This window comes from Amborella trichopoda, chromosome 8 (genome assembly GCF_054954075.1).
Source record: "Amborella trichopoda isolate Santa Cruz 75 chromosome 8, AtrichopodaSantaCruz75HAP2 v2.0, whole genome shotgun sequence".
NCBI lineage: Eukaryota > Viridiplantae > Streptophyta > Magnoliopsida > Amborellales > Amborellaceae > Amborella > Amborella trichopoda.
The window spans coordinates 25945507-25957918 of NC_142343.1; the positions used below are offsets into that span (position 1 = coordinate 25945507).

General features: G+C 32.5%; 1 long non-coding RNA gene across 11 annotated transcripts in view; it reads right to left on the reverse strand.

Annotated features, from left to right (window-relative positions):
- Positions 1 to 9257, reverse strand: part of LOC110007160 (uncharacterized) — a 52370-nt gene extending 43113 nt beyond the window's left edge. For 2 of the 11 annotated variants that reach the window (XR_016061477.1, XR_016061479.1), the window contains exons 1-2: positions 8849 to 9257; positions 6772 to 6865 (exon numbers count right to left, since the gene is read on the reverse strand). This is a non-coding gene — a long non-coding RNA (uncharacterized LOC110007160). Of the gene's footprint in view, positions 1 to 6589; positions 6691 to 6771; positions 6866 to 8848 lie in introns of all 11 variants that reach the window. The other 9 variants (XR_016061476.1, XR_002280728.2, XR_016061472.1 and 6 more) reach the window with 9 other exon arrangements.
- Positions 9258 to 12412: the final 3155 nt, after the last annotated feature.

Sequence of the window (12412 nt, forward strand, 5' to 3'; positions counted from 1 at the left end):
GATGTTTGCCACTGCTTGTAATGCAAGCGAAAATAAAGATCATGAAATAGCCAAAGCCATTATATGTGGTTTTACAAGATGGCTTATAGATTGGTGTGATTTTCATATGGATGAAGAAGCTAAAGGTCAAATTTTAAATGCTACTAAGCAATGGGTTGTGAAAATTGAAATTGTACCTAGATAGGTACAAGAAACCATTGTAGACGAGGGAGACGCAGTTAATACTCTAATCTACACTATTATGCTCCATTTTGTAGGAAGTACAATTCTTTTATTTGCTAGGTCTGAAGACTTACTGTTCAATGTACAATGTCCAACCGTCTCACACTTTAAATAGTATACAGACGTTTTTTACTCCAGATTATTATCTAGAGATGATAGTAAAGCCGATCATTGGAAAGAAAAATTCATAGCTGGACTTCCCCATCTGTTCGCCGAAAAGGTCAAGACAAGGCTTAAGAAAAGCATGAAGGAACTATACCTTACTCCCTCTATACCGTTGGAGAACTCTCAGCAGAAATCAGTGTTGAAGGTCTTGCATGATGCACAGACCTAAAACTAAGAAGACAATTAGAAAACCAAAGAATGACTGGGAAAAATGAATTAGGAGATTTTTGCCAACAATTTGGGTATAATACTTTGCCACCTTCAAATCCTACCCACAAACAAAAATATAAAGACTTACATAAAAAAAAGGTCTAAATATTCAAGAGAAGAAAAATACTTTACCTAAAAAAATTTTACAAGACCATTCTTTTAAACGAAGGGGAAAAAGAAAAATACCAGTTTGCTACAACTGCGGAAAGGTAGCACATTATATAAACAAATGCAGAGTAAAAAAGAAAATTAATGCACTCGAAATAGATTCAAATATTAAAAAACAATTATTTGACATCCTTTTAATAAAAAGAGATGACTCTGATGAGTCTTTTAACTCTAATAGTGAAATACTTATTGGAGAAATAAATGATGAAAATTTGATCTTTACTAGCTCAGACTCTAATTCAGATTTAGAGAATATACTTGATAATAACTGCCAGTGTAATTTTTTAAAGGCTACTATTGATAAGAATGGTTTAAACTTAAGCACACTAACAAAAGAAGAGAATTTAATCATAGACTTAAATGATAAAATAAGTGACCCAAAGGCTAAAAAAGAAGCCTTGATGCAATATATAAATATTGCCAAAGAACCTTCTAGTTCCACTACTCCCTCATCCCAACTAGGGAAGACTGTAGTTTTACTGATATTCTAAAAGAGTCTAAAACAAAACACAAACTCAAAGGAAACCTTCGATCCCTGAGCTAAAGAGTGAAATAAATGAGGTACACAATGAACTTATAACTCTAAAGACTAGAGTTCAAATCGTACAAATAGCAAATACCTCGCTTGAAAAAGAAGATGATCATAATGAGAATACTGAAGAAGAATTCAGTAACCTAATAACTGATCACGACCATAATCTTCTACCTCCTGAAGCCGAGATACTTTGCCTAAAGTTATAAAAAATGATATTTCGAACACATCAACTAAATGTAATACGTTAGAAAATTCTGAATATGTGAATCTGTTAGACAAAGTCATAACACAAAGATGGTTCACCATTGTTAAAATACTTGTCCAAAAAGAATGTACTTTCCAAACCATTGCTCTCATAGATTCAAGGGCAGATTTAAATTGTATAAATGAAGGCCTAGTTCCAACAAAATACTTTAGCAAAACAACACAAGTCTTAAACACCGCTGACGGAAGCAAGATATTGATAAACTATAAATTGTCTAATGCTGCGGTCTGTAATAACGATGCACGCTTTAAATTTTCATTTATCATGGTTAAAGGTTTAAGTCAGCCGGTTATTCTTCGAACCCCTTTCCTAAATACACTTTATCCCATAAAAATTGATAATACTAGAATAAAGGCTGATATTGAGGGACATGAGGTAAAATTTGATTTTATCAATAAACCCAGAGTCCATGAGATTAATAATATTAAAAATAAAATATCGACAAAGAAAAAATTCCTTTTTCATTTAAAAGAAGAAGTCAAATATAAGACCATTGATGAAAAGCTTATGTCATCTCAGATGCAAAGTAAAATCAGCAATTATAAAACAATGCTGAAAAAAAAAATATGCGTTGATATCCCTAACGCTTTTTGGAGTAGGAAACAACATATTGTTGAGATTCCTTATGAACCAGATTTCAATGAACAAAAAATTCCTACTAAAGCTAGACCTATTCAAATGAATAATAGGCTCTTGGAAATTTGTAAAACTGAAATACAAGAATTACTTGATAAGAAACTTATCAAAAAAAGTTCCTCATCATGGAGTTGTGTAGCTTTCTATGTTGAAAAAGCTTCCGAAATTGAAAGGGGAGCTCCTCGACTGGTTATAAATTACAAACCTTTTAAACAAAACGATGAGATGGATTCGATATCCCATACCAAATAAAAGAGATCTCTTAGATAGATTGATCAATGCATGTATTTTCTCAAAATTTGATTTAAAATCAGGATATTGGCAGATTCAGATAATAGAAAAAGATAGATATAAAACAACTTTCAATGTTCCTTTCAGGCACTATGAATGGAATGTAATGCCTTCCAGTTTAAAAAATGCCCCATCTGAATTCTAAAATATCATGAACAACATTTTTAATCCCTATACTAAATTCATGATTGTTTACATTGATGACGTGCTCGGTTATTCAGAAACCATTGATCAACACTGAAAACATTTAAATACATTTCTAAAGGCTATAAACAATGCTGGACTAATTGTTTCGGCAAAAAAAATAAACCTGTTTAAAACCAAAATAAGGTTTCTTGGGCATAATATTTAACTAAGGAAGGATTATTCCTATCAACAGGGTAATTGAATTTACATCAAAATTCCCGGATATGATTAAAGATAAAACTGAATTGCAAAGATTCCTTGGTTGTTTAAATTATATCTCGGACTTTTACAAAGACTTGGCTTTAGATGCTAAACCGTTATTTCAAATGTTAAAAAAGAACCCTCCTGATTGGACAAATGAACATACAATGGCTATTAAAAAACTAAAATTAAAAGCTAAGGAATTACCCTGCTTAGCATTATCGGATCCCACTGCCTTTAAAATTGTTGAAACTGATGCTTCTGAACTAAGATTAGGGGGAATACTCAAACAAAAATCCCAAAAGCATGAACAGTTAGTACGGTTTACTTCCAAAACCTGGAATCCTGCTCAACAAAACTATTCCACTGTTTAAAAGGAAATTTTAGCCATAATTTATTGTGTAACAAAGTTTCAAAGTGATTTACTTAATAAAAAATTTCGCATACTAACTAAATGCAAATCAGCCAAAGATATTCTTGAGAAAAACGTAAAAAATCTCCACGCAAAACAAATTTTTGCCCAATGGCAAGGTATTCTTTCTTCATTTGATTTTGATGTTGAGCATATTAATGGTGAATATAACCATCTTCCTAACTTTTTGACTTTCGAATTTTTACAGGGAGGGAAGGAGAACCCAACATCAGTCAATGGATATAGTCCTCAGCCAAGGCAAGAACCCGACCCATATAATACTGTAGGAAAAAGCCTGGCCTCACATAATTTTAGCTCGGGAAGAAGCCCAGCTCCCCAATCTATTCCAAAAGCTTTAATACAAAATCAAGTTCAGGAGATTGATCTATCTCCCCAATCCCCTATAAGCACAAATAATTAAAGTGCAAATAGAACCCCGTTCCTTGAAACATCATATATACCCGCTGATAATTATTGAAAATGATCACAGGGAAAAAGACCATGTTGAAATAGAAACTATATATACTTACGCAATCACCTTCATCCCAATATGGGAGACAATTGCAGAGAATGGGATGAAACCATATTGATGGAAACAGGGTCGGTGTCTATAGCACACCATTATATAAATAATGACTTTGAAATAGCATACTCGAAATTTCAAATCCATAAAATCATCTCTTATAGAGACTGGGGATTAAATCCTTTAAAACCAAAGATGTTGAATACTAAATGATTTAAAAATAAATCCTATCATTATTTTGAATATATAAAGGCATCGGATGAGGTTTCTTCCTACCAAAATACAAAAACGACGCATAGCTGGTACGTTCAGTTTAAAAGAACTGAATCAATACAGTTTCCTAACTGGTTTAAAAGCTGGTTCTTGTTATGGGGATCATGCAGCCAGATACTTCCTCAAAAATTACAGATTTCACAGAGAAAATTCTCTGATTATAATAAAAATAGTCTCAAAAAAGGCTATCATCTCTATTTTATGGCCTCATATCAGGTCCCATGGATTTTAAAATGGGCGTATCAACTCTTTGAAGACGACATGGATCGATGATACTATATCCCAGAATTAAGCCGACAGATATCAATAAAATAGTGGGATAGTTACAAGAATGATTCCCCGAACCCGGAGAATATTCACATGAAAATAATACCTTCTTCCTCACCAAGTTCTAATATGGGTTTTTCTGAATACATTACATTAATGCAACATAAAAACCCTACACTATCAAAAGCCGAGCTTAAAAAGAAACTGCTTTTAGCCCTGGAAGAAAATGAAGACAAAATATCTACCCCAACAAAAGACAAAGAAACAGAAGATTATAGCCCATTAAATGGTGATGACGGTGCAGGGATTATATTCTCCCCTTTACATTCTTCCCAATGAATTAAAAGCAAAAGACTATACGACTCCAAATACATTTAGAACATGCGTTCCTAAATCTACAGTAAAGAGCACCGACAAGTTGGTCACTATTGCTATAGTAAAAATGAGCATTATTGTCACCGACAAATTGGTCACTGTAGAAGAATATTACTTTTACTTTTTCTTTTCTAAAAGCATTCTACTTTTTCAGAACATCTTACTTTTTGTCGGTGTAGATTTGAAACTATTTGAATCCGACCCCTCCGCTATATAAGGAGGCCAGACCAAAGGGGAGAACACCTACATTTTGAGTCTTTTGAGTGTTTGCTTATTGTCTGAGTGTAAATTTTGCTTAAGTTGTTCGAGTCTTATGTAGAAGAGGAACAACTCTGTTGGTATATCATTTGTTTCCATACTGATGGAAACAGGGTCGGTGTCTATAGTATACCATTATAGAAATAATGACTCTGAAATAGCATACTTGAAATTTCAAATCCATAAATCATCTCTTATAGATACTGCGGATTAAATCCTTTAAAACCAAGGATGTTGAATACTAAAGGATTTCAAAATAAATCCTACCATTATTTTGAATATATAAAGGCATGCGATGAGGTTTTCTTCCTACCAAAATACAAAAACCACGCATAGCTGACACGTACAGTTTAAAAGAACTGAATCAATAGAGCTTCCTAACTGGTTTAAAAGTTGGTTCCTATTATGGGAATCATGCAGCCAGATACTTCTTCAAAAATTACAGATTTCACAGAGAAAATTCTCTGATTATAATAAAAATAGTCTAAAAATGAGCATTATTGTCACCGACAAATTGGTCACTGTAGAAGAATATTACTTTTACTTTTTCTTTTCTAAAAGCATTCTACTTTTTCAGAACATCTTACTTTTTGTCGGTGTGGATTTGAAACCATTTGAATCCGACCCCTCCTCCGCTTTATAAGGAGGCCAGACCAAAGGGGAGAACACCTTCGTTTTGAGTCTTTTGAGTGTTTGCTTATTGTCTGAGTGTAAACTTTGCTTAAGTTGTTCGAGTCTTCTGAAGAAAAGGAACCACTCTGTTGGTATATCATCTGTTTCCATACTGATGGAAACAGGGTCGGTGTCTATAGTATACCATTATAGAAATAATGACTCTGAAATAGCATACTTGAAATTTCAAATCCATAAAATCATCTCTTATAGATACTGGGGATTAAATCCTTTAAAACCAAAGATGTTGAATACCAAAGGACTTAAAAATAAATCCTACCATTATTTTGAATATATAAAGGCATGCGATGAGGTTTTCTTCCTACCAAAATACAAAAACCACGCATAGCTGGCACGTACAGTTTAAAAGAACTGAATCAATAGAGCTTCCTAACTGGTTTAAAAGTTAGTTCCTATTATGGGGATCATGCAGCCAGATACTTCCTCAAAAATTACAGATTTCACAGAGAAAATTCTCTGATTATAATAAAAATAGTCTAAAAAAAAACTATCATCTCTATTTTATGGGCTTATCAACTCTCTGAAGACGACATGGATCGATGGGATTATATCCCAAAATTATGCCGACAGATATCAATAAAATGGTGGGATAGTTACAAGAATGATTCCCTGGACCCAAAGAATATTCACATGAAAATAATACCTTCTTCCTCACCAAGTTATAATATAGGTTTTTCTGAATACATTACATTAATGCAACATAAAAACCCTAGACTATCAAAAGCCGTGATTAAAAACAAGCTACTTTTAGCCCTGTAAGGAAATATATATATATATATATATATATATATATATATATATATATATATATATATATATATATATACTATATTCTAGTACCATGTGGCAAGAAAAAACAACTTCCAAAACTCAAATGCAAAAAAGCATATTTCATGGTCAACAACTTACTATAAGAGAATGACAAATGAAGACAACTGACACAAGCAAACCTTGACAACCTGATAATGTAAAACTTCCATTTTCCATATGAGCCATCCACCAAAAGTTAGCTTGAAGCAAAAGAAAATTGGAAGAAACATTAAATCCTTACAAGGATGGAACAGGAACAACTGTAACTTCAAAGAGATTACCTGATAGGATGGAAAAAGAAAGGCTCTAGATTTTGTCCAAGTAATCTATGTGGTCATATTTCTTCATCGCTTCCTCCAACTGAGTCAAGTATTCCTACATGAGATTATTTTCAGCATTAGAAAAACTAATATCGCCAACAACTTGACATAGAATACAAGGACAAATTAGGATAACATAATAGAAAATTGAAGTTCCTAACTTGATCGTGTATTGAAGTTAGGTGAAATGATTCAATGATTACTGCCAATCTCTGTAAGAAAATAGTTCTCATCAGTACCATTCCACTTTTTTTATGTGACCTCCGGAAAATCAGTTCCATTCATTTATTTACGTCGCTCTTAAATAAAATGGGATTACTAGAAACCCACTTCTCAACCTTTCCCTTTGTATTTTCTGTGGAAGTAAATTGCCTAGTCTCTTCCTCTCTAATTTACATAAAAAAAATTATACTAGATAACTCGAAAAGAGAAATTTTATTGTACATCCTCCTCGCAGCCTTCCAAATCACTGCATTTTCAGAAATTTTCTGGTTTCTAACCATTGGAAGTCAATCTTATTTTCACCTTCTTCAAATGGGCTGCAGACTGTTGTCTTATTGTTCTTTAATACAATTTTTGTCATAATTCTTGTAGAAAAATTTTGATCTTTCCTTAGTCCATGAGAATGTCATGGTCTTCTTCACTAGTAGAACTTTCATCATGGAATACATGAGCTATGTTGTGACAGAAAATGGATCATTATTGTTTTGATAAGAAAAATTTGTACTACTACGTGAAATTTTGTACAATTGCATATGGTTACATAAACAATTAATTAACAAGATCGAAAACAAAAAAGTTCAATGTGAGTTTGCAAAATTTGTGTGATAGGAAACTTGTCCCATCCTTAGTGTAATTTACGAGGTTGAGCAGGAGATGACGAGAGATACACTGGATAATTACGCCATATGATTTACTGAGGATTTGTTTAATTTTTATGCTTGATCATGTCTTATGCACAGAGATTACACGTGTGGAGCCTTGCTTTTCAAGGGACATGGATTTTCCAATGTGGATTTCCAATGGCTTTTGGCATATATTGTTTTGCCAATGGAGAGAGGACTATATGCTCGGTGAAAATCAAATTTGTAATAGAAGAAAGCTCAAAATGATACCCTTTTTTGACAAATAAACACTACATAAAGTTGAAAACTTCAATTATTTTAAAAAATATGACTTATAGGTAGACAATTAAAATGTTAAATAGATGCAAACATAACATGTTGCCATAATTTATAATCACAAAATGTGGAAAGCCTATGTAACATTCATCGCATTTTTCAAATTTCATGGTATTCTATATTTTATTTTGTCAACAGACCTTAAGTTGTCCATGTAATCCTGCTAGATGTATATTCTAAGAAAAACGATGAAGATGGGCTTAATCTATAACACAATAGATTTAAGTAGTACTATAGAAGAAACAGTCCTATACATTGTTTGTATTTTGAGTTCACTGTTCAGCTCAAGGAAACTAATTTTGAGAACAGCAAATATGAGAAAAGCTAAATTTTCATAATAAGGAACCCATCTTTCGTAACAGTTCAGTAAGCCTTTAAACATACAGGAAAACGTCACAAATTAGGTCTTGCTAAATATCTAAAACCTCACAAATTAGGTCCTGCCAACATAAATAATCCTCTTAAATCCCATATAAAACCTTTCAACCATTTGGTTCTCATATACAAACTAAACCACCCAAATCACTAGACAAGAACTGGACATTCATTCTCCTTCATTCAAATGCATTCTCTATCGCTCAAACACAAAAAAAACCCACAGAGTTAACAGGACAACATATGAAAGATAGTTGATTGTCAAATAATGATATTATCGAAGAAACCTGCTCACCAGAGTACTCATTTACTAATAAATTACTTTGGCAATCCCCTATAACACTGCAGAGCAAGACAGTACCTTTTTATAATCTTGAAACCATAGAAAATAAAAAAACCCACAGTAAATCCAATAAGCAAGCAACTGAAATTTCAGGAAGCATTCATCATAAAATAAAATAAACCCTAAAATTGTTTGTTACCTCTGGTTTGGGAAAATCAATCCTGGCTGCTGCCATCACCTCTTCCTGATTTTACACAAAAACAACAACTCTAAGAAGAAAAGAGAAAACTGAGAAGAGAAATCAGCACTCACCACGGAGAAGAGGGGCTCTCCTCTCTCTCTCTAATCTGGCAGACTTTGGTTTCCAAATGGGCTCCAAATGAGATGAAAAACTCGTTGAACGGTCATCTATTTTTGGCCGTTGGATTTGTTTTTTCCAACGATCGGGACGGGGTAAAGCTAAACCTATTTCCAACGTCACGGTAGAATTTTCGTTGTCCTTTTAGGTGGAAAATAACCGTTTGGAGTGGCAAAACTAAGTAACATGACATCTTGTCTCTATGGATGAGTTTTGCAGTCCTCACTCCCTCTACCTTACTTCTTTCAAAACTGATGGTGATATACCTACAATTTGAAAGATGGTGGTATCTCAAACAAAAATAAATTTGTGAAAGGAAACATAATAGAAAGCCCAAAAAGATCAGGGTGCCTAGAGGAAGTATAATGTACTTGCATTTTTTAGAGCTTTCTTGGAAATTTGACATTTAGAATTTCTCAATTCAAAAGTGGATGAAGTTGAAGGCTCAAACTATATATTCTCCTCTCTTTTTCCCCTTAAAGGCCGGATTGTATTTTCTTTTTTCATTGCTTCCCTTAAAAGGCCGAATTTAATCCTTTCAAGTCGAACTATGGGAAACAACCCTTCAAGGATCAAACTAACATGGGTCACGCCACTAGTATTGAACCCACTGCTAGTTTGACCACATGTAGTTGAACTAAGCTTCTAGTTCGATCCTCGGTCAAACTGCTCTTCCAAAACCGAATTCAAACATTGAAGGATCAAACTAGTTTTTGGTTTTTCCCGGTTTGACCGACGCTAGTTAGCTCGGCCCTTGAAGGGGTCGACTTCGAACTATATGTGAAAGTGAAGAAATGAAGTTATAGTATTAAGGCATTGTACTATTTCTTAAGAAAAAAGAGGAAATTCACGTGCATGTTCTGAATCCTTCATATTAAAAAATACCCACTTTTTTAAAAAAAATTACCAATTTACCCTGCGTTGGACATTGAAGGCTCGAAGTTTAATTTCCTAAAACATTAACCGAAAAAAAAAATAAGAGAAAAATAAGAAAATTGCCCTGCTTTGGACATTGGAATAGAGTTAATTTAGGAACTTTAGAGTCTGAAGTTTGGTTTCGGGAATTAAACTTCGAACATTCAAGGTTTGAGTAGGATCAATTTAATAAAAAAATAAAAAACGGTGTGAACAGAAAAAATAGAATTTGGAAGGCATCAGTTTCAACTATTTTGAAAGCATTATGATTTGATAATGCTAAGCAGTTTTTCTAACAGCTTTTGTATGTTCATTCATCCAATCTGGAGGATTCTTTTAAGTCGTTGGAAAAGAGGTTTTGCATCTAAGGCAAGGTCTTTATAAAAGTTGGAGATGTAGTTTAAACATTCGAGAAATTGTTGTAAGTCTTTTTTATCTTTTAAAACATCAGGGAATTTGTCTGCAAATAGAATAGTTCTATCAATAGGAAGGATTCTCCCTTGGTAAACATTATGACCAAAAAATCTTATTTTAGTGTGAAATAAGGTAATCTGTTTAGCAGATACGACCATACCAGCATTCTTTATGGTCTTTAAGAAAATATTTAAGTGTTTCCAGTGTTGTTCAATAGAGTTGGAAAACTAAAACTTCCTCAATATAGACAGTCATGAATTTAGTGTAAAGGTTAAAAATGTCATTCTATATTTTGAAATTCTGAAGGAGTATTTTTTAAACCGAATAGCATTACATTCCATTCATAATGTCCAAACGGAACATTAAACGCTGTTTTATACCTATCATTTTTGGCAACTTGAATTTGCCAGTAACCAGATTTTAAATCAAATTTAGAGAACACAAAAGCCTCAACCAATCTATCAAGAAGATCTTTTTTATTGGGCATTGGATATCTAATCCACCTTAGGGTTTTATTCAGAGGCTTGTAATTTATAACAAGTCTAGGGGCATCTCTTTCAATTTCGAAAGTTTTTTAATATAAAAAGCTGAACAACTCCATGGAGAAGAACTTTTCATAATAAGCTCTTTATTGAGCCAATCCTGAATTTCAATTTTACAAATCTCTAAAAGCCTACTATTCATCTAAATAGGTCTAGCCTTAGTAGGAATATCACGCTCATTGAAATCATGCTCATAAGGGAATTCAACAATGTGTTGCTTCATGCTCCAAAAAGCATTTGGAATTTCTACACAATCTTCTTTTTCAAGAATAGTTTTAAAATAACTTATTTCACGCTAAAGTTTGGGAGAAACAATTTTTCTTCAATTGTTTTGTATTTCATTTCTTCTTTTAAAGAAAATAAAAAAATTTCTTCAATAGAGTTTATATAAGGTTGCAACCTTGTATGTAGAACTACGGATGCACCTCAAAAATCTATCGGAAAAAGTAGTTTTAATGTTGAAAAACCTTTTGATTGATCATTTCAAATTCGAGATGTATGACTATGAAAAATAAAAAGATTTTAAGTCTCAGAAATAGTACATTTTACAACATATTATCTACACCTTCCATTTTCAAGATTTTCATATATTTATATATCTACTTGATTTTAACTATTTTTGAAATTTAAAATTTTATAATTAGATATAAAAATAGATTTTGAAATAATCCTAAGAAAATTTTACATCAAAATTATATACTGTGATAAAATTTGAAGGTGCACCTTACCTCTACAGCTACAGATGCATCAATATGCTAACTGAACCCTTATGTTATTTATTTCATGAACCCTTTGTTTATCAATGAAACCAAATTTAACTTTGTGTCCTTCAATTTGAGCTTCAATTTCAGTATTATCAATTTTTATTGGATATGACATATTTAAAAATGGTGTTCCTAAAATAACCGGTTGACTTAGACCGGTTACCATAATACAAGTTAAGTTAAAGCATGCTGCATTATAACAAACAACAACATCTGGAAGTATGTAGTTTATTAGCATTTTGTTACCATCAACAGTGTTTAATACTTGGGTAGTTTTGCTAAAATATTTTGTTGGAACAAGTCCTTCATTGATAAAATTTAAATCTGCTCCAAAATCACTAGGAGCAATGGTTTGGAAACTAAATTCCTTTTGAACCACAATATTTATTATAGTAAACCAACATTGGGTAATAACCTTGTCTATAAGGTTAATATATTTAATATTTTTTATTTGAGTTTTCTCTAGGGTATTACAACCCTGTGACTCTTCTTCTTCAATATGGGGAAGAGTATCCTCAACCTCAGGTGGTATAAGTTATGATGATAATTACCTATTAGGTTTCAAAATCTCCTTCATTAGGTAAGTCTTTTTTTTTCTTTGAAAGAAATTAATTGTAAAGCTTGGACTCTAGTTTTAAGAGTTATAAGTTCATTTCGAACTTCATTAAATTCATGTTTGAGTTCGGGAATAGAGGGTTCTCTAACCACTTGGTTTTTAATGTTGAACTCTTTTCAAGATTTCATAAAACCTATAGTCTTCTTTTGTTGGT